General features: G+C 50.2%; 1 long non-coding RNA gene across 1 annotated transcript; it reads right to left on the bottom strand.

Annotated features, from left to right (window-relative positions):
* Positions 1-21530: 21530 nt before the first annotated feature.
* On the bottom strand, positions 21531-25448 carry LOC309860877. Its single transcript, XR_014309684.1, has 3 exons — positions 25102-25448; positions 24304-24618; positions 21531-21665 (listed from the first exon to the last, which is right to left on the bottom strand). It is a non-coding gene; the product is annotated as an uncharacterized lncRNA (long non-coding RNA).
* Between the last annotated feature and the right edge of the window lie 2054 nt (positions 25449-27502).

The raw sequence follows: 27502 nt of genomic DNA, 5'->3' as shown, positions 1-27502 counted from the left end.
AGGCAGCATCATTCAGCTAAATCATCCTTGCCAATCTTCTGGAAGGCATGGTGATTAAGGCAGTTTGCACAGAGCACTGGTGAATCAGGGGGCACTGAACCTTCTGGACATAGGGTGCAACTTGGCACCAAACTAACATGACACGTCGTCAAGCTTCAGTTAAGTACAATCACAGTTTGTTATCAGGACGTGGGGTCATCACACATACTGGCTGCCAGAGTTCACGGGGCTCACGAGAGCCTGGAGCTCAAAACATAGAAAGTCAAGAAGCAGGGTGCTCTCTGTGTCCATCTGGGGCCCCCTGGCCTCCAGGGCCCTGTCTTGATGTAGTCCCAGAGACTGCTGCTTTCCTAGCATCTACATGTGAGGCTACAGCGGCCACTTCAGAATGGTGGCTTGAGCTTCCAAAGTACCTCACCTCCCTATGCACACGCTTGGCAGAAACTGACCAGCCTCTCTGAGGCTCAGCCTGGGGGAACTGGGATAAGAACCCAGGGGCGGGAGTCGATGGCTGGGATGGCTGATGTCAGGGGAGGCCTGGAAGCGATCCTGCCTGGCCAGATTGTAGCATACCTGGGCTCTGAGGAGACTCCATGCAGATCAGTCGTCATCTTATCCTCTGGAGAACTGCTCACGTGCCATCTAAGGACAGAAAGTGGGAGCATAGTCTGATTTGGGGGTTCAAGAATGAGCACTGAAAAGCTTGGGGTATTTGGGGGGGGGAAATGACTTAATCTCTCTGAGCCCCAAATCCCTCATTTTAAAAAAGATAAATTTTGGGATGCCTGGGTAGCTGAGTCAGTTAAGCACCTGCCTTCAGCTCAGGTCATGATCTCAAGGTCCTGAGATCAAGTCCTGTATCGGGCTCCTTGCTCTGTGAGAAGGCTGCTTCTCCCTCTGCCCCTCCCCCTGCTTGTATATTCTCGCTCTGTTTTTCTCTCTCTCAAATAAATGGATAAGATATTTAAAAAAAAAAACAAAACAAACTGGGGGGAGGAACACAGTCAGTCTAGAACAATCAAATGTGACTTCCCTTCTCCCCGTCTGTTCACCACCCTTGGAAGGCCTCTCTCTTTATTTTTTTTTTTTTAATTTTATTTATTTATTTATCTATTTATTTATTTATTTATTTAACAGAGAGAAAGAGAGAGAGAGATCACAAGTAGGCAGAAAGGCAGGTAGAGGGGGAGGGGAAGCAGGCTCCCCACTGAGCAGAGAACCCAATGCGGGGCTCGATCCCAGGACCCTGGGACCATGACCTGAGCTGAAGGCAGAGGCTTAACCCACTGAGCCACCCAGGTGTCCCAGGCCTCTCTCTTTATAAGTTTGGTCAACCTCATGGGTAAAAATTCTCACTGTTTTTAGTGTCCATGTTCCTGAATGTTAGTAAAGTTAAGCAACTTTTCGTGGGCTTAGGAGGCAAAAAAGAGAATGTTTTCTCTTTTTTCTCATGGATTTTCTCCGTTTTCTTCATTTCTTTTTCTAGGTGCATTAGGAGCGGTTTTAAGCCTCTTGTCTTCCAAACTGGTACAACTTGTTCTAGCCCTATTTAATGAATGAAGGCATCCCTTTGAACTCCGTCAACCCAGCTAAGACAGACCTGCAGTTTCCCCCAATTCCCTTTCCTGTACGGTTCCAGGTTACGGATGACTAGGAGAAAAAATTAGAAGGTGGAAGTAACACAGCAGCTATTATGCTTTGAAGGTCACTGTCAAGGGCAAGGGGCTCTTGCGTGTGATCCGCTTGGGGCACTGGCCAGCCCTGAAGCAACGTCCTCTTCCCCAGCCCCGGGCCGGATGCCTCTGCCTGTGGGGCCCTTTAGCATGGAATTCCAGCCTCTCTGGCAGGTCACCCGCGAATCGAGATGCTGAGAGTCAGACACCGGTTCCAGCTCGTTCTCACAGATTCCAGCTTATCCTCGCTGCTTCTCCCCAGTGAGTCCTTTTCCTCACCAGCTCCATGCCAGCTTGTCTTCCCAACTGCCCTATGGTGACCAGGCCCTAACAGCAGAGACAGGAGCCTAGCATGAAATTCTCAGCAAGCTCCTACTCTTGTTTGAGGTCTACTTCCTGTGATCAGTCCTTTATCTTTTGGGGGGAGGGGGCAGAGCAAGCTGGGGGGGGGGGCAGAGGGAGAGAGAGAATCTCAAGCAGACTCCCTGCTGAGTGCCGAGCCCGACCCGGGGCTCGATCTCACAACCCTGAGATCATGACCTGAGCCGAAACCAGGAGTGGGAGCTCAACCAACTGAGCCACCCAGGCGCCCAGAGTTATGATAGTTTTAAAGCACGTAATGAAACGCCATCACATCTGTTTTTCACTTCTCCTTGGCAGGTTCCACATGCTTACTTATCCGCATGTAACGTAGCCCTGATGAATGTGTCCTCACCCCCAACTTCAAACAGCGTCCTGTTTACGCCACCCTGTAGAGAACGGGTTTCTCGGCTGGGGCTCCTGACCCCCTCCATGTTGTATGTAAAACCATACGGGTCGTTCTGAGTCATAACCGTTTTCTCATCACCCCACCTCTGCAAAATCTCCTACACAGCCCCTGGCAGGCAAGTCAGGGTGGACAACACGCAGTAAAGATGAATTCACCGCCTGCACAGAGCCCCTTCTCTGGGATTTGCGAGAGATGCTCTGGAGAGTAACACAGCCAAGGGACTTGGTCCCTTGGCTAGCGAGCATAGGAACACTGAGAGACCTCTTTTTTCGTGTGACCAAGAATTCAGAGTGTGCCCCCCAGGGGGGCAGGAGCACACCCCCCACACAGGGTGGCATCACTCCCCCCGCCCTGCTTTAGCAGGCAAGGCCCCCGCGCAGCGTCAGAAGAGCACTGGATCGTATGTTCCTCCCTAATTTATTATTTATACTCCACCTGCTTCCAAAGGGATGTGACACGGCTTTCGGGGAAAGGCTCAGATATGAAAGCACCACTCCATCTCTAAAACATATGCCAGAGGGCAAGAGCCAAGAAGGACAAGAGGCAGTGGGGGAGGGGATAGAACAATTATAGAATAATTACACCAGAAAGCAAAGTCTTTGCTTCCAACTTCCCGTCCTCCAAGAGAGAAAAAATAAAGAAAACACAATGGCATAGAGTTCTCTTTAGCTAGAAACAGGAAACGCATCACCAGGAGAGGCAATAGCGAACACCCTGGAATTCTGGCCCCTTTGGCCCGCAGAGAGTCAGGCAAGGGAAGGACAATAGGGGCGAGTCCTTCCCCAAACCTCCTGCCAGCTCAGGACGGAGAGACATGTGTCCATTGAAAAAGCACTAATTTTCCAGTGCCGAAGAGACAGCAGCTCTTGCAGAATTGTTCATTTTACTCATCGGATATTCACCGAGTGCCTGCTCTGGCCAGACTCCTAAATCCTTAGGATTTAAAATTAAGACTAGGAACGTGGCCCCTTTCTTTGGGGAACTCACACTCAAGGAAGATAGACCTGAGTAAACAGTTAAAATGCACCTTGCTAAATGTTCCAGTAAAGGGATGAATACCCAGCATGGAAACACAGACGGGAGCTGTGAACTTCACTTTCGAGGCACGCTGGTGCCTGGGAGACCAGTATGGAGCACTGGTGCCTGGGAGACCAGTATGGAGCACTGGTGCCTGGGAGACCAGTATGGAGCACTGGTGCCTGGGAGACCAGTATGGAGCACTGGTGCCTGGGAGACCAGTATGGAGCACTGGTGCCTGGGAGACCAGTATGGAGCACTTGGGCCTGGGAGACCAGTATGGAGCACTTGGGCCTGGGAGACCAGTATGGAGCACTGGTGCCTGGGAGACCAGTATGGAGCACTGGTGCCTGGGAGACCAGTATGGAGCACTGGTGCCTGGGAGACCAGTATGGAGCACAGGTGAGCTCCCAGGGGAGGGCCTCCCTGGGTAAAGAGAGTGCACACTGGCGGGCAGCCGGCGCTGGCAGAAGGATGCAAGGTGGTGTGCATTGTCCTGGTCCTGGTCATGGTCACGGTGGAACATGTGGGAGCCTGAAAATTTGGCTGCTCTTAAATCATGAAGGGCCTTTGAAAGGAGGGCTGAAGAATCTGGGCTTTGGTGTCAAAACCATCAAAGATATTAAAGCAGGGAGTGATGAACTCATATTGTGGGTTTTGTGTATTTGCTTAAGGTCCTTAAATCCACGTCCAGAAAGCTTAGAGTGAGTCGAAAATTGGTCCACAGTTCCTCACCTACAGCAACTGGGAGCTGAAACAAGGGCATTCCATATAAGCTCGGTGTTCTTTTGCAAAGTAGAACTGTGTGTCCTTCCCCATCATAAAACAGGTAACAACGGACTCTGGCTCAGACGTCCTCTTAGACACAGCCAAGAAGAGAAGTCAAGTCAGCAGCGGGGGGTTGCTTCCAAGAATAAATCTAGGAGTTTGGAAAGGAAAAAAAAAAAAGAATGTATTTGGAAGCCATCTAAAAATATATTCCTTGGTGAAGGACACACAGGTACCTCCTGCTTCTCTGTAGTTAAAAGGACCAAAAAAAAAAAAAAGAAAGAAAGAAAGAAAAGTAGAAGAAAAAGAAGAATTGTTCCCATTAGTGCTGTAGGTTTCTAACTGTATAAAAAGCCAAGGGCAGCACAGGTGAATGAGGGGCAGGAGCCCAGAATGGAGTAGGTTCCAGGCAGAGGCCAGTGGTTGGAGGGGCATGAGGACAGGAAATACACCTGTTCTCCATGTGGGGGAGAGGGCGAGCCTGGGAGGCTGGGAAGAAGCAAGAAGCCGCAGAACGTTCCTCTTGCCAGCTCTCTGCAGGAGAAAGACGGGACTGCTTACTTCTCTGTCTCTGACAATAACCAAATGCCCTCTTCCTCCCTGACAAGTCTCAGCAGCCGCCCGTTCCCAGCCCAGGGTCCTTGCACCAGTCGGCCAGGCTAGGATTTGCTCCTGACATGTGTTCTGAGCCTGGAGAATCCGGCTAGAGAAGGAAATAGTTCTATGGTTTGAACGTGCAAGGAATGTAGGATACTAGAAGCACACTCCCCTTTTATGACTCTCAGGACCTTGGCGTGTCTCTCCTGAGCATTCACGATGACGTGCTGTTGGACACGGTAAGTCCTCCAACAGGGCTGAGCCATGTCCTAAGTTTGCCTTCTCAAAATGCAGAAGTGATTTATTTTCTCTCTGCTTTTTTTTTCTTTTTTCATGTTCTCTCTTCTTTCAGAGAACAACCCTTTGATCGTCTCCCGTGGCTTTCATGACTTCCCCACAAACATGTCTCTGGCCAAATTTGCCTATGACCATGCGACACCTCAGATCTCCCAGAATCCCTTGCAGAGACACGAGCTCCTTGGAGCTTTGCACTCAGATATTAAAGACAAAATCACCCTCTCCTTGTATCTTGCCTCCTTTATTCTCTGACCCCACGTGGACTAGGCCGCCAAGATAAAACTTTGAAAATGGCTACTCAGTAAGGATGGGGCTTAGTTACAGAAGAAACTCCAGTCTGAAGGTCAGAAGTCTCCCTAGACAGCTGGGGCTGTAACCCATTCTCTGGTCCTCCTCTTCCTGGCCTGCCCATCTCACTCGGTGATGCAGTTCTCCGCATCCTCCTCACAGCTCGAGGGCTCAGATCTTCTCTTTCTCCTGGATCCTTCACCCAGGTTTACCTATGATCACTTTCCATGTTCTAGACCTTTCGTGAAGTCCCACCTTCCATCACAGGCCCTCAACTCCGTGATTTTGCCCAGTGGAGAATGGCCCAGTGGTGGGAGTCTCTTCTGATGGCAGACGTCCCCCTCCGGAGCCCACATCTGGTGTGGTGCCTCCTGAGCCTCCACTCCTGGTACCAGCCCCCTGCTGCCTGTGCAGAAAGAGTTGCATGCCTCCTTGACAGGACTGCTGCTCAGAATGACCCGGTGTGTCATAAACGAGGAGTGGTAACATGACCCAAAACAGGCTGAGCGGGCTTTCCCATAAAGGAAAACAGCAGTGGGGCCCGACTGATCCCAAACTAGGGCTGCATTAATTCTGGATATCAGGTCCTCCACACTTGGCCGGGTTCCTTTCTTGTCCTCCCTAAGGCCTGAAAAACTACCCAGTAAAGACATCGTTACTCACCCCCCACCCCTGGCCACCTTTTTTTTTTTATCCTCTCTTAGACCTGTTTGCAGGGCAAAAAGCCCTCACACCAACCTTTCCCTCAAAGAGTGGTACACTGTAGCCATTTTAAGAAAAGGAAACGTTGGAAGAGACTATTTTAGAGCCAGTGGTCTTTGGGGAGGTTTAGGTGTGCTCCTTGAGAAAACAGGAAGTGGTGGTGGATGCTTCCAGAGTCTCCCTGTTGTTCTACCGGTGGGCTCCCCCAACGGGATGATCAAAGGGCTGAGGGTAGCACGTGACACAGGGCGAGGCCTCGGCATGAGTATCCCACTCATTCTGTGGTCAGGAGGGTTGAATCTGGCCAAGCAGTCTGGCCATGCCCTTGCTGGTACCCTGTGAGGGGAACCCTACACATGGTGGCCGGCAGCCATATTGGCAGGGCACCCTTGGCAGAGGGTTGTCCCTACAGGAAGCCCAGGGGGGACCTTTCTCCTCCTCCCCTCTGAGGAGGCTCTGGCTCCTGGCTCTCAGCCTCCCAGACCAAAGCGGCAGAAATCACACCAATTGTGCTCAGGGGCAGAAGTACCCTGAAGTTTGTAAAGCTCAGGCTTCAGGACCTGGTACTTGCTCCAGCCTCTTCCGTTCTCACACTCAAAGCAATTTACTGTTGGGACGCCTGGGTGGCTCAGTGGGTTAAGCCGCTGCCTTCGGCTTAGGTCATGATCTCAGTCCCACATCGGGTTCCCTGCTGAGCAGAGAGCCTGCTTCCTCCTCTCTCTCTCTCTGCCTGCCTCTCTGCCTACTTGTGATCTCTCTCTGTCAAATAAATAAATAATATATTAAAAAAAAAAAAAAGCAATTTACTGTTATACCGAAAGACATATTGTTATTTTACATTTGTTTTTCATAAAACAGTCCCTCCAAAGTGTGGAAGCATTCAGCCCCGCAAAACCTGGGTCTATCCTGAGCGTCACACACGCAGAGGACAGAGGAAACAAGGAGGCGCAGGGGTGGGAGTTCTCTGCACAAAATTAAAAGCTGAAAATGATTTTTGCTTTTGAAAGAGGCTAGAAAGGGAACCAGGCTGTGCTGGGACCTGGCCTTCTTGCTGTCCCCAGGGCATGTCCCCGCATTACCTAGTGGGGCCCAGAAGCAAGCAGGGAAATACACAGCAGGGTCCCCCGGGCTTGAGAAACCCTCTGCAGTCTGTGATCAGCTCCTTCGAGCACTCTCCACCGCAGAAGGGCCAGGCGCTGCCAGGTGACCCGGCAACAGGTGTTTCCTCCTTGGAAGAACCACCCCGCCCATCCTCCCCACAAGGAGCCCACTCAGAACTCCGCAGGACAGCTTCCTGGAGGCTGGGGAAGGCATCCTACAGCAGACACAGTGGATGAGCCGGAAGAAATGGCTTCATGTTATTGTTCCTTGCCTTACACAGGACTGGGGGTGAGGAACAATCCAGCTTGAGTTCAGGCCTCCAGGGCATGTCCCACAGAGTGGTGGCTTTGTTCCTGCCCGGAAGGGCTGCCGGGCTGCTGGTTTCTGCCATGCTCCTGGGCGAGTTAAGAAGGGAAAGCTCCACCCTCCATGGGCACAGGGCTGGAGGCAGGTCCCATGAGGCTGGCTAGGGGCCGCACAGTGACAAGTCTGGCCTTCAGTCATACCACCAGCTCCCAGACATGCAGAGTGCAAACCACCCCACCCGCTCTGGGGCCGAGGTCTCCCAGGCAGCCTCCAGGACACTTGTGTAGCTTCTCTCCACGCTTTGTTTCTTCTGTTGGATACAACCCACTCCTGGGAGACAAGTCCACAGGGCCATGGGGAATGCCGTCTCCTGGACACGTGTGAGACGGGGCGTCTTTTCCTTTGCCTTCATTTGCTGGCCGCAGAGTGGGAAGGGGGGGTTCTCTGTCCCCATGCACCACAGGGAGCATCGATAGCTTCAGCTACCTTAGGATCACTGAAAGCAAACAACCAACCTCCCCCGGAGAAGGACTGGCATCCTTCTCAAATCGATACGATCTGGTTGCCTACAGGGTGTGCTTCTCTTTCCTATCGGCGGTAGTTCGGACCTACTCAGAGAAATGCTGATATTGACATTATGACCTTGAGGGAAGTAGTGTCACCGAAAGGTTAGCAAGAGGGGTTAGCAAGAGAACAAAGCTCTAGTCTCTTCTCTGTGCCCCTGATCCACTTGGCTGTGCCGCTGCTTGAAACAGGTTGCTTCAGAGATGCAGAATTTAGTATGGAGCATGGAAACTGGGGGTACTTACCCACTAGCTAGTGTTCCAGAGATGCAACATCAACTTAGAAGCATATGCGTGTCAGCATTCACTTTTCCATGGTGCGGCTGACAACTGGCTGCACGCCAGACCCAGAGGGCTTGGCCGACTTGGACTTCAAGCAGCAGGCTGGGGCGAGGTCTTCACGCTGGCTCACTTTTCCATCTTGGCCCAGCAGCTTTGTGAGGCCTGTGGCTGTCATGGTAAAAAGCGGGATCATAAGTGGATAAGCTTCCCTGTTCAAACACAGTGCAAGCCTCCAGTCATGTTATAGCTGCCAGTATCCCAGTGGCCGAAGCCACTCCCTTGGCCAAGCCCAGGTCAGCTAAGAGAGCCCACGATTCTTGCCTCTCATGGAAGGAACATCAAAGTCCCGTGGCAAATGGTATGCAGACTGGGGTGAAGACTGGAGGATAATAAGGCACCTAGAATAAGGAGGAAGGAGAAAAGGGGAAGAGGGCAAAAGAAAGATGATTTTGGGGGGCTGGCATTGAACCGGTACTCAACTATGTGTTCTAGGCTCAAAATGTTAAAGATCACAAGGTCCCTATATTAAAAATGGAAAATGAACATCTAGGTGGGAAAGCTGGTGAGCAGCTGAGCTGGAAGGTACACATAGGTCCCGCAGACGCCAGACTCTGCCAACGGCTACAGAGGGAGAGCACGGCCTCCGGAGTTGTGTCTTGCCCTTTCAGAACTACAGATGGATATTGAGCCTGAACGAGGTAAATAAACTGTGATCTTTTCAAGCTCAGGCTTCTCCCCAAGGGCTCGAAGCAGGACCATTATGCCTGAAGCCATAATTGGAGTCCAATGACCCGAATCCTTCGTCATTAGACTGTGGCTTGGCTCCTTGCTGATTCCCGGCGCTCTTGCAGGCATTCGAGCTAATCGGAGTCATACCATCTTGCCTTAAAATCTATGTTTTAATGGGATCAAGAACCATTTTCCAGTCCTCCGTAACAAGCTCAGAATTTTCCACTTTTTAAATTGCTCTCTTGCATTTGGCTTGTTTGCGTTGTTAGCGTGGAGGGTTAAGTGTGGGAGAAGGAAGAAAATGTTATCAGTGCCCCAGGTGCACCTGTGAATCCCCGAGCATCAGGTTTTAGCTTGACTGGGATGCTCTCAGGAGGGACAAGACAGGATGCAGAAGTGTCCAGACCCCATATTAGTTGGTGCTGAATACGTGCTGGTCAGAAGAAGAAATTCAGCAACGAGGACTTCCTACGTGTGCCGAGCCGTCGAGCTGTGAGTAGGACATCTTCTGGAGCCACGAGTCTGCAGGTCTGGAAGGATGACTTCGTTTCTTCTCTGCTACCAGCAGTGCCTGGACTTGGAGCAAACCCTGCCTCTGTGGTTTGGCCCCATTTGCCATCCCAGGGACTCCCCTGTACTCACTGCAGGCTTGAGCTCCTGCATGACAGCCTTTCCTGGTGGCACGGGCCCGGAAGGTCTGAGGACTTGGAAACCACCGTGAAGCATCAGGTTGTACCTGAGCCCAGCAGTTACGAGCTCTGTCAAGTCCTACAGCCTCATTTCCTCTTCCCCACCTGCACCCACTTCTCATGGGCCAGCCTTGGGCCCTAGGACTTCTGCCTCATCATCGTTTTCCTTCTTCCTCTTCCTCTTCTTCTTTTTCTTTCTTCTTCTTTCTTCTCCTTCTTCCTCTTCCTCTTCTTCTTTTTTTAGATTCCACTTAATTAGGGGCGCCTGGGTGGCTCAGACGGCTGAGCATCTGCCTTTGACTCAGGTCATGATCTTGGGGTTCTGGGATCGAGCCCCATAGGGAGCCTGCTTCTCCCTCTCCCTCTGCCTGTCACCGCACCCCCCCCCCCACCGGCTTGTGCGCGTGCGTGCTTACTCTCTCTCTCTGTCAAATAAATAAATAACATAAAAAAAAAAACATTCCATTTAATTATTTGAGAGAGAGTGTAAGCAAGCCAAAGACAGAACATTAGCAGGGGAGGAAGCAGAAGGCAAGAGAGAAGCAGACGTCCCACTGAACAGGGAGCCTGACACAGGGCTTGATCCCAGGACCCTGGGATCATGACCTGAACTGAAGGCAGATGCTTAACCAACTGAGCCACCCAGGCAGCGCCCCCCGCCCATCACCATGTTCAAACCGTGGGTCAGAGTCATTGGTAAGTCACGCAATGATTTTAGTGGATGGCAGCATTTTTGCAAAAGAAAATAGAAAAGAAATATCCAAGAGCACTGCATGTAAGAAGAGTATTTGTTACATGAAACTTTCATTTGAATTAGGTGTATTGATAGGTGTGCAGGGCTGGGCAGATTGTTTTCCTGAAGGTTATGGTTTGCAAAATTTCGAAAAATACTTTCCTTGGTACTTAGAACATTCCATTTTCAAAATCGCATTCTGTCATAGCCACCTATAATGACATCTGCTCACTCTCTAGTCCTCAGACGTCCATTGTGGGAAACCTTACTGTTACATGTGGTGCATTAGCACAGCAGGTGCAAAACTGAAGAACCCGGATACTGTTGCGTTAGAGATCTACAATCCCGTCTGACCCAGGCCCAAACACATGATTCGGTACTGCGTGCACATACAAGCTGTGCGGGGGCCGTAGGATGTGTAGGGGCACGCTCACGCTTCTGTGGAAACACTGACACACCACGTTTACTAGAATGAGATGACCAGGAGCTCACGTGTGGTCGTGTGCGGGTCTCCTGGGCAAGGAGGTAGGACTCAGAAAATTAACACAAGATGCAGGGAGAATTCAGCTGTCACCCAGGTGACCAAGTACAACCCAGAAAGAAATGCCCAGTGTTACAAACTCATGACAGAATCTAAACTTTGATTCCATGCAGATTGTAAATTCAGCTTTCCCCTTGGGTGACACGATAGAGCAGGGATTTGTCAACCTCGATCCTAGTGATATTTGGGTCTGGATGACTCTTCCTTGGGGAGAGTCTGGGGCGGTTCTGTGCATTCTAGGATGTTTAGCAGCACCCCTGGTCTCAGCCCACTAGATGCCAAGTCGTGCCCTCTGCCCACTCGTGAAAAGCAAAAATGTCTCCAGACATCGCCAAGTGTCCCCTGGGGGCAGTCACTGCACTACAGTAGAGCCACTGGGCTACAGTAGTGAGGAGCAAAACCAATGTCAGGAAGGGCCCCATGGTTGCTAAGTTCCTCTGCAGCCATGATTTCCTTTGGCCCATACAGCAGCCCTGTGAGGTAAGAGTGGCCCTGTGGAACTTTCCAATGGCCCCGTTGACCCATTGCCCGGTTATCTCAGTAGCTCTCGGGAGCTGAGCCTCAGTCGTCCTACTCTGGAGTAGCCCAGTCAGTGGCTTCAGAATGTGAATCAATCACAAACCTTTTACCCATGCTCAGTCTTTTGGCAGGGCTAAGACAGGAATCAAAATACCAGGAGATGAGACATCGAAAGTGCTTTAAGAGACCAAGTTTGGACATCCCAGCCCTTCCTCGAGCTATAAGAACGCCGATTATTTTTTTGCTTAAGATTTTATGTATTTGACAGAGAGAGACGTGGTAAGAGAGGGAACACAAGCAGGGGGAGTGGGAGTGGGAGACGGAGAAGCAGACTCCCCACTGAGCAGGGAGCCTGATGCAGGGCTTGATCCCAGGACCCTGGGATCATGACCTGAGTTGAAGGCAGACAACTAATGACTGAGCTGCCCAGGCGCCTCCAGAAGGGCAATTATTAACATCATTCACCTTTCTTATTTACCGGACACTGATAGCCAGGGAAAATAAATAACTTTCCCTACATCCACTGTGTATCAGCAGTGGCCCCAGCTCTCGATCCCAGATCCCCTGACCTCAACACAGTACTCCAGGAACATAAACCCCAGTCTATCACAGTCTTGGGCTGTCTGCATACCCACTGCAAGTCACAGTGGGGCTCTCCCATATTGTCACTGCAAAACTCCAGGTGCCCTAGAGACACAGAGAGTGGAAATCCTATGGTACCTCGTCCCGGAGTATGAACAGGGCTTCAGGGACCACCCCATGGATAAATAGTAAATCTGTGAGAGGGGGGTAATAAATTAAACCTCGAAAGGTGTCTACTGAAGTGATCTCCCACGAGTCAGGAAACTTCTTAGAGCTTCAGGGTTCTCATCTCAATTTGCCAATTTTTGGGGGGGATTTTTTAATTTATTTCAAAGAGAGAGAGAGAGATCACAAGTAGGCAGAGAGGCAGGCAGAGAGAGAGAGAGAGGAGCAGGCTCCCCGCTGAGCAGAGAGCCCGACATGGGGCTCGATCCCAGGACCCTAGGACTATGACCCGAGCCAAAGGCAGAGGCTTAACACACTGAGCCACCCAGGTGCCCCTCAATTTGCCAATTTTAAAACATGCCCCACCCCGCCCTGGGACATCTGGATGGATCAGTCCTTAGAGTGTCCGACTCTTGGTTTCAGCTTAGGTCATGGTCTCAGGGTCCTGAGATTGAGCCCCATGTCCAGCTCCACACGCAGCGCTGAGTCTCCTTGAGGTTCTTTCCCTCTTCCACTCCCTCTCCCTCTGCTCCTCCCTAGCTTGCCTTCACCCTTTCTCTCTCTCTAAAATAAATAAGCAGGGGTGCCTGGGTGGCTCAGTGGGTTAAGCCTCTGCCTTCGACTCAGGTCATGATCCCAGGGTCCTGGAATGGAGTCTCCCATTGGGCTCTCTGCTCAGCGGGGAGCCTGCTTCCCCCTCTCACTGCCTGCCTCTCTTCCTACTTGTGATCTTTTGTCTGTCAAATAAATAAATAAAATCTTTAAAATAAAATTTAAAAAGTAAATCTTTAAAAAAAATGTGGCCCCCAAATTCTTCACCACTCCCCCCACTGAAAGAGATAGGTCTTCCTGCCCGCTTTGTGACAGCTGACCAGTAGAATTTGATACAAATGGTACTATGCCAGTGACCAGACCCAGGGCTTACATAAACTGCAAGTTTTCACTTTTTGTCTTGGGACGCTCACTCTTAGAACCCAGCCACCACGCTCTAAGGAAATCAATCCCAAGAGCCCCTGGAGAAGACCACCAGTCCAGTTGACTCTGCTTGCCTTCCGTGAAGCCAAGATGAGCTTTCCCTAACAGAGCACATCCCAAATCGCAAGCCTACCTAGTTCAGAAAACAATCATTGATGTTTTCAGCCACTGTGCTTGGGGGTTGGGGTGGGAACACAGCAGTGACCAGTAGGGTTATTGGGCAATCTGATGAGACCGGGTATGAAAAGTGAAAGCTGATGGTAAATCCAAGGGACTCAAATTGACTTCCATTTGTCTTTTTTCCAAGGTAAATGGCAGCAAAGCCACCATTCTCCTGGCTAAGTCAGCATCTGGCCCACGTTTAAGGGGGCTGAGCCAAGTGAGTAGGGGCGGGGGGCAAGGAGGAAACCCCTCCCCTCTAGGATGATGGAACTGAGACTTGATCCTGTCTCAGGAAAAAGGTGGCCCTGTGAGGTTGTCCGAGACCCTTCCTCCAGACAGATATATGAAGAGTATCGATTTGATTTTAAGCGTCCTAGGAGGAAACAAATATCAGTGTCTCGTGGTAAGTTTGAGTTATTCTGTATTCTTGGTCAGGAAATTCTAACCCAAGTCCCTCTGGTTTCCTATGTGGCCTGCATCCTTGGGTTGTGCTGTCTGCTAAAGTAGGGAACCCGAGGAGAAAGTCTGAAGGGGAGACTTGTTAAGACAGGGGGCCGGAGAGGAGCCAGTGGGAGAGATCACGTGAACAAGAGTTCACCAGGCACCTGCTAGGTCACAGTGCGTCTGGCCCAGAGGGCATCTCTAAATGTCTCCATCACTGCCAAGGACAGGTGTATTATTGTCTTTAAAAAAAATACTTTCTGGGCACCTGGGTGGCTCAGTGGGTTAAGCCACTGCCTTCGGCTCAGGTCATGATCTCGGGGTCCTGGGATCGAGTCCCGCATCGGGCTCTCTGCTCAGCAGGGAGTCGGCTTCCCTCTCTCTCTCTCTCTGCCTGCCTCTCCATCTACTTGTGATCTCGCTCTGTTAAATAAATAAATAAAATCTTTTAAATAAATAAATAAATAAATAAATAAATAAATACTTTCTTTCTTAACCCACTGGCTCAGTGGGTTAAGCCTCTGCCTGTGGCTCAGGTCATGATTTTAGGGTCTTGAGATCGAGCCCCACGTTGGGCTTTCTGCTTAGCAAGGAGCCTGCTTCCTCCTCTCTCTCTCTGCCTTCCTCTCTGCCTACTTATGATCTCTGTCAAATAAATAAATAAAATCTTTTAAAATAAATAAACAATACTTTCTTGGGGTGCCTGGGCGACTCAGTGGGTTAAGCCTCTGCCTGTGGCTCAGGTCATGATCTCAGGGTCCTGGAATCCAGCCCCCACAACCAGCTCTCTGCTTAGCAGGGAGCCTGCTTCCCCCTCTCTCTCTGCCTGCCTCTCTGCCTACTTGTGATCTCTGTCTGTCAAATAAATAAATAAAAATCTTAAAAAAAAAAAAAAAAACCTTTCTCCATTTTAGTGGAGAAGTCTGGTAGGCCAGGTCCCAGTTTGGTGATGGCAATCTATAAATTATTTTGCATATCGGGGGCAGACAGCATCAGAGACATCTTTCTGAACCAAGCTCAATGCCCGGTCATTGCCCTCTGGTTTTTCTCCGTTACAGTTCAAGCGAGGCCTGAACGTGGTAGAAATGGCCTTTAGCCTTTCCTGCTACACTTGATCTGCCAGAAAGTTGACGGCCATTGAGGGGCAGCTGAATATGCCCTGGAAACCGGAGAAGGGGGTACGGTCACCATTCTAAAACCCTCTACTCAAGACAGAAGCCCACTCAGTCAGAGATGAAAAAAGAAACCAAACTGCCTACTGAAAGGGAAATGAGTCCTGAACACGCTGAGGTTCACTCCCAGCCCTGCCCGAAAGGAGTCCTACACGGCGCTTTGCAGCCTACATGAGCCAGTGCCTTCAGCGTGTGCTGAGGATGATCCGGGCTGGCTCTTCGGTCACTTGCAATCAGGAGTCCTACGTGCCCAGTGCATACAAGGAAGATGCCCTGTGGTGAGTGAGGCAGGAAAATCACACGGTAAGTCATTTGTTCTGTAAAGGTTACAAAGACCCCCTCGCCCAACGGGAGCACTATACTTTCTCTGCTATCTCCCTCCTCTTCTGGGGGAGGACACAGGGGGCTCCCAGGCTTTCATGTTATTTTCCTTCTCAGGGGTGAGCCCCACCCCCGTTCCCCACCCCTCAACTCAGCTGCTTCCTCCCTCTCACCCTCCTCTCCCTCCCTCTCTCTCTCTCCCCAGTTTTGACCACAGCAGTGGATGCTCCTGAAAGACCCTCAGGGTATTACATAATAAGAGACAAAGAAATAAAGTGTGTGAAAATGTCTAGCTCTTTAAAAAAAAAAAGAGAGAGAGAGATTTTATTTATTTATTTGACAGACAGAGATCACAAGTAGGCAGAGAGGCAGGCAGAGAGAGAGGAAGGGAAGCAGGCTCCTCACTGAGTGGAGAGCCCGATGCAGGACTTGATCCCAGGACCCTGGGATCATGACCTGAGCTAAAGGCAGAGGCTTTAACCCACTGAGCCACCCAGATGCCCTATTTTTAAGCAATCTTTACACCCAATATGGGACTCAACTCACAACCCCGAGATCAAGAGTCACAGGCTCCACTGACAGGAGCCCGCCAGGAGCCCCGGCAAATACTTTTTATATAAATTGTCATGTCCTAATCTAAGTGTGTTTCAGAAAGAGAGGTCACTGGTATGCCATTTCACGGATATTACTGCCTGAGATGAGGCCAAAATACTTACAATTTCACCAAGTAAAATGGAAATATTAAATAAATAATGGCTCAGCAATCTGTCTTAATGACGCAAATCATACAGATGGTGGAGAAAGGAAGGGGATTTGGTAAACTCTGCCCTCAGTGATGGCTCCAACGTCTTCACAGGGGTCTGTTTCTCTGGACTTTATCTCCTCAGAGTATTTAGTTTTCCTTTCCCTGCCTTCCTCTCTCAACTACCCCCAGCAGAACCCAGAAATGTCCCAGGTGGCTATGTAAAAATAGTACCTAGACAGCTGGACATACAAGAACCTCCTAAACTATGCTGAAAGAACAACGGGTCACATTATGAAATGCGCCACAACGGTGATGTACGTTTTATGTAATTCTAAAACACCCATCCCATGTAGGGTTCACAGCAGGGCATAGAATAAAAGGCTCATCTCCTTAAAGTATTGTTTACAGTGGCCAAGAGGCCAAGATAGGGAAGCAACCCAAGTGTCCGTTGATAGGTGAATGGATAAAGAAGATGCAGTATATGTATATAATGGAATATTACTTGACCGTCAACAAGAATGAGATTGTGCCATTGGAATAACATGCTAGCACCTAGAGGATATTATGCTACATGAAGTAAGTCAAGCAGAGAAAGACAAATACCATATGACTCCACTCCTATGTGAGATATAAAAACAAAACCCACCAACAAATAAACAAACAAAAAAGCAGAAACAGACCCACAAATACAGAGAACACACTAATGGCTACTGGTCAGGGAAGAGGAATGGACAAAACAGGTGAAGGGAGTGGAAGGTGCAGGCTTCCAGCTACAGACTGAAGAAGCCACTGGGATAAAAGGTATAGCATGGGGAATACAGTCAATAAAAAAAGGAAGACAAATCAAAGGCTCATCTGTTCACTACTTTGATTTGACTCTGGTTCAACACTCTTTAAAGGTATAATAGTGGTGGGATATCAGTGCTAGATTCCATAGTAAGAAAGGCCTGGAGAGGAGAGTCAGCACAAGGGGGAATGATACTTTCTACACCCAGGTGGTCCCTGTCTAGTCAGGGGAAGGATGGCAAAGCCATGCAACCTATTTTATCCACAATTCTCTAGCCCAAGGGTGGGCACCCTACTGTTCTCCTTACGGGATAAGCTCCAGGGACCATACATGCCTAGGTTTCTGTATCTTCGCTTATTGCAAAGCCAGGCAAAAGAGCCTCTCAGATCACAGAACACATCTTTGAAAAAAGAACAGATGTGGAGTCTTAGAACTAGTTGTCCCCCCTACTGATGCACCACAACTAGCCGCAGCCTGAACGTCGACGTCAGAAAACCAGGATTCAGATCTTGACTGTCCTGGTCACCCGTTGCATGGTGGTGGTAGTTGACTTATTTCTTCCCTCTTTAGCTCTAGTTTTAACAGCGGCTTCTCACAACAATCTCCCCAAATTCTCGGGACAATTGAACTAGATTGTTTTTTGCAGAGCGCCTGGCTCACGGTTGGCAAATGCTGAGTGTTGAGTCCCTCGTTCCCTCCTCCTTCCCTCGTCAAATGGACAAGACCGTGGGAGGAAGGGAAGCTGGTGTCCGCCAGGAGGGGGCGGGGCTGGGGTGCAGGGATGGCAGGGTGCTTGGCTGTGGTTTCTGAAGGGAGAAAGCTGCAGCTATCTTCCCCTTAGAGACACACATGCTTTGCTGTGCTCTCAGGGAAACCAGCTCCTTGACACCATCTGGCCTTGAGGAGCAGACCTCACGGAGGGAGACAGGTCAGGCAAAACAGAGAAATCTGGGCTGAGACTGACGGCCAAGGCTGTGGTTCCCAGCCTCCTCTGCCCAGGGGCCTCTCCCTTTGCCAGAGGTTGCATTTTGGATTCTCCCTCCTACGGGCGCACTCTCCAGCACTCTCCAGCACGCAGGCCTGTTTGGAAACCAGACTCTAAGAGATGAGCTGAGCTTTTGGCTGGTCACATGACTTGGACGCCATCCGGACTCTGTGCAGTCTGGAGGCATGGGCCAGCTACTGCCATGGTGCAGGGCATCTGATTCAAGGGCAGAAAGGAGACGTTTGTAGGCTTGGTCTCTTTTTTACTATCATTAGAAAAATGAGTATCTGCTGAGACCAAAAAGCTGAGCAACAGACTGACAGGTGACCCGTGATCTCACCCCTTGGGGATGACCACTGTAAGTGAATGTAATTTATAAGCATCTCAGTACTCCCTGTTACTAACTCCATTCCTCTGTATTCTTATTTCTCCTATAGAGTTTTCTTTCAATATGATGAGATACCAGGCAGGACGATCTAAAGCTCTTTGTTCAGGATGAGGCCCAGGTTTTGGAGGGGAAAATGGGCCCCTTCTGGGGGATGGCGCTGGGTCCCAGGCCCAGGTGTGCCCTACAGAGGTCAGTGCTGGGGAGGGGTGTCCGCCACAGGCTGTTAGGAGCCAAAGAGCTGGCCCTTCCTTGGACTCAAAAGCCCGGCAGAGAGGAGGGGACAAGGGCTGCCACATCTAGATTTCTGCCATCAGAGCGGGGTGGGCAAAGACAGGTCGAGAGCTACACAAAACAGCCCCAGCGATCCTCACCTCTCCACTGCCTCCTATTAATATACTCCGGGCATCTTTCCCCAACAGCAAGGCCTCTCAAGGACAGTCCGTTTTGCTGGCCTCTGCATTTCGAAGAAGGACGGGGCGTGGTTCGTAATTACTCCATACTGCTATGAATTAGAGTAATATTCAATTACTACATTGTGCATTTAAATGACTTATTTATGATGCATAATTGATCAAGTTTTGTGTACACAGCTCTGCTGAGTCACTTTAAAAGTTTCAAGGCCTCCGATGATGACTAGGTTTTCTCTCGGACCTCCGCGTCCTTGCCACCAGCTCTTCTGGGGCCTGTGCCACAAAGAGCCCCGGTCTGTGACTCTCAAAGCAACACCGCTGCCTCTGAGCTGCCGAGAAGCCAGGGCAAGTCCTTGTATTCTTGCTGCTAACTCAGGAGGGAAGCAGAGTGTAAACAGCAGGTGGGGGAACTGGACCTCATCCTCCAGGAGCTAGCAGAGCAGAAAGGAGCGGCTGGCCAGAGCAGCACCGCAGCAAGCATGGGGGTGGGGGAGTCCTCCCGGCTTGGCCTGTGCTTCCAGCCATGGCTTGGGGGAGGAGGGCACAGCTGGATGACGGACTTCCTGGACTTCCCGTCGTTCAATTTCCCTGGCTGCCTTCTCTAGTCACAAGATGGCAGCCCAGGCAGGTTGAGCAGGCAGAAGCACTGGGCCCAGGGCAAGTCCATTTGGGAGGCTGTATTAACTCGTTGGGGCTGCCACAAAAGAAGACTGCCTTGAAAACCAGAAATTTATTTCCTCATGAGTCCGGAAACTATAGGTCTGAGGTCAAAATGTCGGCAGTGTTGGCGTCCTTGGAGGCCTCTCTCCTTGGCTTGTAAATGGCTGTCTTCTACCTGTCCTTCCCTGGGTGTGTGTCTGTGTTCTCATCTCTTCTTTTTATGAGGTCACTGGTCCTGCTGGATGGGGGCCCAGCTCATGACCTCCGTTTAATTTAATCACTTCTTTAAATGCCCTCTGTCTACCTTCTGAGGATCAACATATAAATGTGCGGGGAACAAAACTCAGCCCATCACAAGGGCTCTCTCTCCCCAGGGGCAAGATTTCCTCTCACTCTATGAATGCCTCACCTGGGCCTCCTCCGTGCTTGGTCCAGAATCCCAACAAGGGCTGGGGTGCTGTTGGAATCCACAAAGAGAGCAGAGGGAGAAGACGCGTTAGCAAGGCCGGCTTTCTCTCATGAATTTAACAGGAAATCCGGAGAAGCTCCGTGTTGGCTATAGGAGGAGAGGAAAGGCCTAGGAACAAGAGGTGTCAACTGCTTGTAGGTTGAAGGTCGCTTCTGACCCCATTGCTTGGGGGCCTTGGGGCCACTGAGGACCCGGGAACACTGTCCTGATCCAGCCTTGAGCTGTGGCCACCCTGAGGTTTGGGTTCTGAGGCTTCAGAGCAATGACATGTGGATCAAGACTAAAACCTCTGAGATGAGGGGCGCCTGGGTGGCTCATGGGGTTAAGCCTCTGCCTTTGGCTCAGGTCATGATCCCAAGGTCCTGGGATCGAGCCCCGCATCTGACTCTCTGCTCAGCAGGGAGCCTGCTTCCTCCTCTCTCTCTGCCCACCTCTCTGCCTACTTGTGGTTTCTGTCTGTCAAATAAATACATAAATAATCCTTAAAAAAAATTAAAAAAAATAAAACATTTGAGGTAAGTCTGCTGTGCATCTACCCCATGAAGAAACAAAAGCTCGAGGGCGGTACAGACATTTTTTGTATAAGCAACATATGTGATTTTTAATTTTCTAGAAGCTGCACTAAAAAAAGTTTTAAAGAATCCAATAAAATTAATTTCAAAAAATAGATTAATTATATCCAAGATATTTTATGTCAATATGTAATCAATGTGAAAATGCTTAATGAAATTTATGTATACTTATATATATTATTAAATATAATCATATAGTGTTATATATAAGTATATATTGTATAATAAGTTATGATAATATAATATTATTAATTATCTATAATATATATGTAAAATGATAATATATCTATTTGCGCATCTCTAGGAGAACCTGGAGTGGGGGCCTCCGGTCCCACCAGGCACAGAGTTAAAGCCATTCTCCGGATCACTCAGGTCCTAAGTCATCTTTTTCTCTGTAACCTAATTTGAGTGATCGGGCTCCTGGCCGACTTAGACGGTAGAGTTTGTGACTCTTGATCTTGGGGTTCTGAGTTTGAGCCCCACGTTGGGTGTAGAAGATTACTCAAAAATAAGCCTTCTAAAAAAAAATAAATATATAGGGGGCTCCTGGGTGGCCCAGTCAGTTAAGCGTCTGCCTTCAGCTCAGGTCATGATCCCAGGTTGCTGGGACGGAGTCCCACACTGGCCTCCCCGCTCCACGGAGAGCCTGCTTCTCCTTCTCCCTCTGCAGCTCCCGCTGCTTGTCCACGCTCTCTCTTTCTCTCTCTCTCTCTCCCTGTGTCAAATGAATAAGTATATTTAAATAAATAAATGAATAATTCAAATAAATAAATTTACATGCATTTACACAAATAAATGTACATGAACGAACGAATGAATAAATAGAGCGATTCTGTTCCTCTAGCATCCCGACTCCAAGGATCTGGGAGCACAAGGACATATTTGTCTGGGAGCACATGGACATGCCCTTGCTTTCAGGTTCGGGAATCAGAGGCAGGTTAGGATGATCTGCTCGCCTGGGGAAATGTGCCACAATGGCCCAGCCCCTTGGGGACCTACCCAGCCAGTGTGCACCACGGAAGCAGGCCAACCCTGGCAACGTGAAACAGTGCTCAGCTCTGTTTCATGTCAAGACGGCCACTGCGGAGCAAACACCATCATCTGCTGACCCCTTACCGATAAGCAAGCTGAAGCTAAAAGGCAGTGCGACTTGCAAAGGCCAGTCACCGGGGGCAGCAGGCCCACGCTTCAAGGCTGGGTCCCTCTCGTTCCAAAACTACTGCTTTTCACAGCACCCGAGGGTCTAGGGACCCAGGTCTAAAAAAAAAAAAAAAAAAAAATCACTGTCTGGAAAATAGAAATCTAAGGTTAAGTGGGAAATGTCGTTGTTACGGTTTTAATGGGTGATTCTGGTCCCAAACTCAAGTCCTCTGCACAGCACCCCTCTGAGGATCTCAAGGTCAGGCCAGCCCTGACCTTGCCGGCTTGGGATGTTGAATGGGTGCTAAAGCCATCCTCCTTGATGAGAGGAGTAAGCTAAGTAAGACATGTCTGCGGAGCACGGAGAGCATCCTGGCATAAGGGTGCTCGGCCAAGCTTTATCGGCAAACTCCATGATTAGCCCTGAGCAGGCCTGTGTTACCTTCTGGGTGAAGAGCACCCCCCCCCACCCCCGCATCCATGGACCTGCTCCTGCCTCAGACCTCGCCTGGGCCCTTCCGGATCCGTAGGATGCATTAAAAGACTCACCTGTGTGGGTCTGAGTTTAATTATACTCGTCAGGCAAGGGATTTGGGGAGCTTTAATTTAAAGATGATGCTGAATGCTTTTAAATTATTTTAAATTTTCTGAGGCACCCAGCTGCAACACACATCTTTCATAAATTACAGAGCAAATGCCGTGGCGGCGGTGTGCACAGAAGGGCCAAGGATCAGGACAGATCCCCAAAGGAGGAAATATGTTTCTGGCAACGAAGAAGAGCTTAGTGCACACCTATCATTATTGTTAATGGGAGCGGGGTGCTGGGCTCCCTCCCAGGGCACAGCGCAGTGCAAGTCTGGCTCTTGGAATTCCGTTCCTTGCCGCTCCCTGCCCGCTCGGTAGCACGGAGCCCCAGTGAAATGTGTGTCAAGTTCTTCAAAAACAATTATTGCTGCTGGAGGAAAAATGCTCAGCAGAGGACTCTGAAGGTAACACCTCCTCAGAGCTGGAAATGGAAATGGAAATGAATTCTGGCAATGTTTGCATTCTGTTTAATATGAATCCGCAGATATCTTGGTGGCTGGGTGCGAAATGGGAGAAGGGATCTGAACGGATGATAATGAGCTTGAAGAAGGAGCTCGCAAGGTCTCAAGACCAGAGTCACGGATGGGGGGGTCACGCACCCCCTGAGTTCTTGCCACGGTCCTGCACCTGACCTCGGGGGAGCTACTTAACCTCTCGGGGTCTCCTTTCCGGGGTCTAATTCACAAAGGTGTGGAGACCAGTCATTTATATCAGAATCTCAATAATGATGTCGGTTACGTGGGCAAGTGACTGAAGGTCCCAACGCGTGGGACTGAAATCCTCCCAAGTGAGCCCAGCAGCAAGGCGTCTTGAGCGAACGCTCCCTAGAAAGGTAAGTGACTGTCACTCCTGGTGCCACTGTGCGTGGCCCTGACCTATTGGCTCCTGGACAGAGAGATGCTTTGGTGGGGGGTGGGGAATCCCAAAGATGGGACAGGAGACTCCTCTACCAAGAAGATCCCACCTACAGTGAGAAGTCAATCCAGAAAATCTGACAGGGACCGCAAGGCAGGGAGTAGGATGCTAAAATGGGGCTCGGTATGATTCTGTCTCAGTTGAAACTCTAGAAGCTGAGACGTTTCTGTGAACACTAGGAGACAAGAAAGCCCCACTCTAAAGTGGGGTGCTAGACCACTCAGACAGGCAGGCCACTGTGAAGATCTGTCCTCTTGCCAAAATCTGCCTGGAGGATCCCAAAGGGTGGAGGGTTAGGAAGCTTCCAGACTTTCTTTCAAGGCAGGCGAGGGCATGCAGAGCCCCACAAATCCTCCCTCCTACTCTGGGGTCAAGATGGAGAGGCAAGACTTGCCTCTTTTCAATCCAGCTGGGGTAGGCTTCCAAAGAATCCCTTGGAGATTCTGACCCGTGTCCCCTGGGGGATGTTGGGGACAGAGGTTGGGTCAGACTCACACCTCAAGAAGTCCAGAGGCAGAGGCTTGCAGGGGGCATGGAGGCAGAGCAGAGAAGCAGAGGGGGCTGACGGCATGTCCACAAAGGCAATCTCCCACGGAGTCAACATCGGACCCCAAGAAGGGGAAGGGCTTGGCAGGACCTTAGACCCGACCCCTGTGAGACACCTGGAGGGGAACAGGAGCCCATGAGTGAGCAGATTGCGATATGCTTAGGGGATGAAAAGACAAAGGTGGTGCCCAGTGTAGCTGAAGCCTCCCCAGTAAGAGAATGCCACCCACACAACGACGACAGAAAGAAGCATGGCGGGAACCTGTCAAAACAGGAGGCAACAACGTGGGGCACGATGACAGCCAAATATTGCCTTTCCCACCCTGCCTCTCCTCCCTCTACCCTCTCCAAGCCCAGGAGGAGCCACCACCAGTCCCCCGAAGTGAGGAAGGGAGGGAGGAAAAAGGACCAGGCAGGGGGTGACTGGGAAGACGCCAGCATCCTCCCTCCCCTGTCCCTCTCCAGACCCGAGCCCAGATTTCACTTTGGAGGTAAGTTTGAGTTTCACTGTGAGGGCAGACTCGTGTTTTAGTTATGAAAATGAAAGTATTCGTAAAACTTCAAAGGACTGGAAGACTTCTCATTGTCTGTAAACGACAGGACGAGCCACGGAGTGTGTCCAAGCGTTCACCCCCTCAGGTGGGTAAAAAGTGGTCCCCACGAGGGATGTGCGGACTCAACAGTGAGAAAGAGGCAAACCGTTTTGTACCTGTGTCCCCACCAGAGCTCAGCTCATTCGGGGTGCTGGGTACCCGCTCTCTGGTGACAGCAGGACACCAAGGATGAAGGCGGCAGGCTTTGGGGGGTCTCCCCCGGTGAGAGCAGTCAGCCCATCCACCAGCCCCGCTGGACGACTCCACCGGCCCCCATGACAGCGAGGCCACCGCTCTCGTGACGCAGGGTTGGCAAGATTTGAAGACACGCTGCCTCTTTTCGGTCCTTGAATATTCTGAGTGGGAGCCAGAATGAGTGCACTTCCCAAAGTGCTCCATGGCCTCTAGAATGTCTGCTGGAGTCAACAACCCTGTTCGATAAAAGGAAACCCATTTTATCCTCCTTCATTAATTATGTACGAAAGCCCAGAGAGGTGACTGTTCTTTCAGGGCCGACGAAGAAAAACCAAGCCAGAGATGGACAGATGATGGATGGATGGATGGATGGATGGAAGGGAGTGAGGCATGGAGGGAGAAAGAGAGGGAGTGAAGGAAGGAGGAAGGAAGGGCAGGCAGAAAGGAGGGAAAATAAAAAGATAAAGTGGGAACGTTTACTAGCGGTAAACGTCCAGGCATCAGTTGTCAGGTATGGCTGTATCCAGGTGCTCAATTAATGTTTTCCCAAATATATCTTTCTCCCCACCTTGGCAATGCATTCGCCTTCCTGTGAGTGGCAAATAACCACCCGAAGCTCTAGCCCTGTGGTCTATCTGCTGAGGAGCCCCAGCCAAAACGAAAAAAAGACTCTGGCAGTGGGTTTCGGTAAAGGCCACAAGCTTGAATTTCACACTGACCTGGCACGTCCAGTCTGGAGCTACTCGTCATGACTCTGAATGTTCTGGCCTGGCCCCTGTGCTCCCGAGGGCAGAGCTGTGGGATCAGCCCCCGGGAAAGCCCGGTGCCTGGGTAGGAAAGAGCTGTTGCTCCTTGAAGACAGGGACATAGGGGGCCATGCCAGCAAACGGGCCGGGTGTCCACTCCAGATACAGAGCCTGCAGGTAAATAGCAAAAGCCAGGATCCCAAATCCCATCTTTTGATTCCCAAACCAGAAACTTCTTCCGTTTATTGCCGTGTCCCTCATTCTGTATTTTCTCACCACAACAAATAGGGGAAGTTCGCCATCTAGAAACTCACTTTATGCACGCCAAGGTAAAGGACCTGGTATAAATAGACCCGTGTAAACAAAATCATTTCATATACAAGACAGCAAATGGAATCACTGGCCTCATTTTATTAGCATTGCTCAAGATACTTACCGGTGCTCTCATTTAGCCTGACACGAGCAAAAGCCCTGGTTTCCTCAACTCCTGAGGCAGGATTACGTGAGCAGAGTGGGCGACAGGGTCCCGTGTGTTCTCGGACGTTCTCTGGAGCTCTGGCAACCTGTCCCAGTTAACTCCGAAGAAGAGAGCTGAATATGGCTCATGGAAGTGACAAAGCTATTCATTGGTCACGCAAGAGAACAAGAGCTTAAATAGGGTGACTAGTGCAAAGTTTGGGGGTTTTCTTTCATTTGGTTTTTTGACTTACACATAAAGAAAAGGGAAGACTTTTTTTGTTTCTTGGGTTTTTCCCCCCTCTAGAGGAATGCCAGTTCACCTTTTAAAAATCTGTATCCCTGCTCCACGAAACTTCGGAAGTTTCAAGGACAGGAGTGGCTTCTGTGCTGGCCGTGGGCCAGCCGCTAACGCTACGGACATAGTACTTGACCTGAAAGGCAGACCCACTGGGGAGGTGGGCTTGGACACGAGCAGATCGGTCTTTCCCTCATCTCCTACTGACCCTGGGCTTCGTGGCTACTGAACTCCGGAATGGAAGAAGGGCAGCCTCTGCTCTGCCAGGACCCAGGACGGAGGGAGAGGAAGCTGGGAGCTGGAGGGCCCAGGCGCAGGGAACGTGCACTATGGGGTCTGATGTGGGCAAATCGTCGATGGTCCATGCATTTTTATTTTACTGAATTTTATCGTATGTATTTATTTTTTAATTTTTATTTATTATTATTTTTTTAACGTAGACTCAGTGCCCAGCGTGGAGCCCGACACAGGCTCGAACTCACGACCTTGAGATGGAGGCCCGAGATGAGATCCAGAGTTGGACGCTGAACTGTCTGAGCCACCCTGGCGTCCTGGTCAACACATTTTTAAATAAGTCATTGTGTGCCCACAAAATTCCTGAGGATGGTGGGCTTCCCCTGACCTCACCCACGGGGAGTGTGAGCAGTAAGGGATGTAAGATCGAAACGGGTTTGTCAACGACCTGTCCCTGCCTACGTCTGACGTAGGACTATGCCCTCCATGACGGCCTCTCTCAAGCTTGATAAACTTCCATCTGTCCATCCATCTGTCTGTCCAGTCTGTCCATCAGATAACTATTCCCAAGAGCTCTTGCATGCTGGTCTGTGCCAGCCAGATCCAGTCTGGGGCATCTGCAAGCAGAAAGCACCAGGGGGCCCGCAGTGAACAAGGGTATCATGGGAGCGCAGCACCGGTGGCCGGACCACGCCCAGGGTCCTGCTCTCTGGAAGCGCTGGGGCCCCAGGTGTGGGTCTGTAAGAGTGTCACAGCCAATGTGGGACCACAGCTGGAAGGAGAAGGCTGCCCAGGGCACCCTGCACAGAAGGAAGGCTTTGTGCAAGCTCCCTGTGGAAACTCTGACTCGCGGCGGTGCGGGCTTTCACTCGGATTTCCTATCATTTATCTTCTTATCAAAAGGTTTAATCACTTCCCACTCTCCTGACTGTACGGGAATAATGAGCTTATTCTATCCCTACCAATACAATGCACAATAGAAACAGTTCAGAGACGCTGCGGCCTCCTAAACTGAATGTCTGATTGTATAAACATCATTAAAACCACAGGAAAAGGAATGCTGAAGGAAGAAAAAGAAATCTCAGTAATCTCACGACTGCGTACTGCCCGCTGGCCTTTGTGGGCACACCAAGATGAATTCTATGTGAAAATTCGTTGGCGTGTCATTTCCCCGAGAAGCTGAGTATATTCTGACATGTAAAGGACCTGTGGCTTCTCCGAAACCGAGCATGTTTCCCCCAGGATTTTTGGCTTCTCTCTCCAGAATAAAAAAGTACTTTAGAAACTTGAAAATGAATCCCAGCGGTAGCTGTATGGCGTTGGGCTGCTTGAGTCTTGTTCTGGAAACAGTTAAAAATTGCATCACGTCCCCAGAGGGCAAGGTCT

Source organism: Mustela nivalis (assembly GCF_964662115.1).
Source record: "Mustela nivalis genome assembly, chromosome: 3".
Taxonomy (NCBI): domain Eukaryota; kingdom Metazoa; phylum Chordata; class Mammalia; order Carnivora; family Mustelidae; genus Mustela; species Mustela nivalis.
This window is presented reverse-complemented; position numbering and strand designations above follow the sequence as displayed.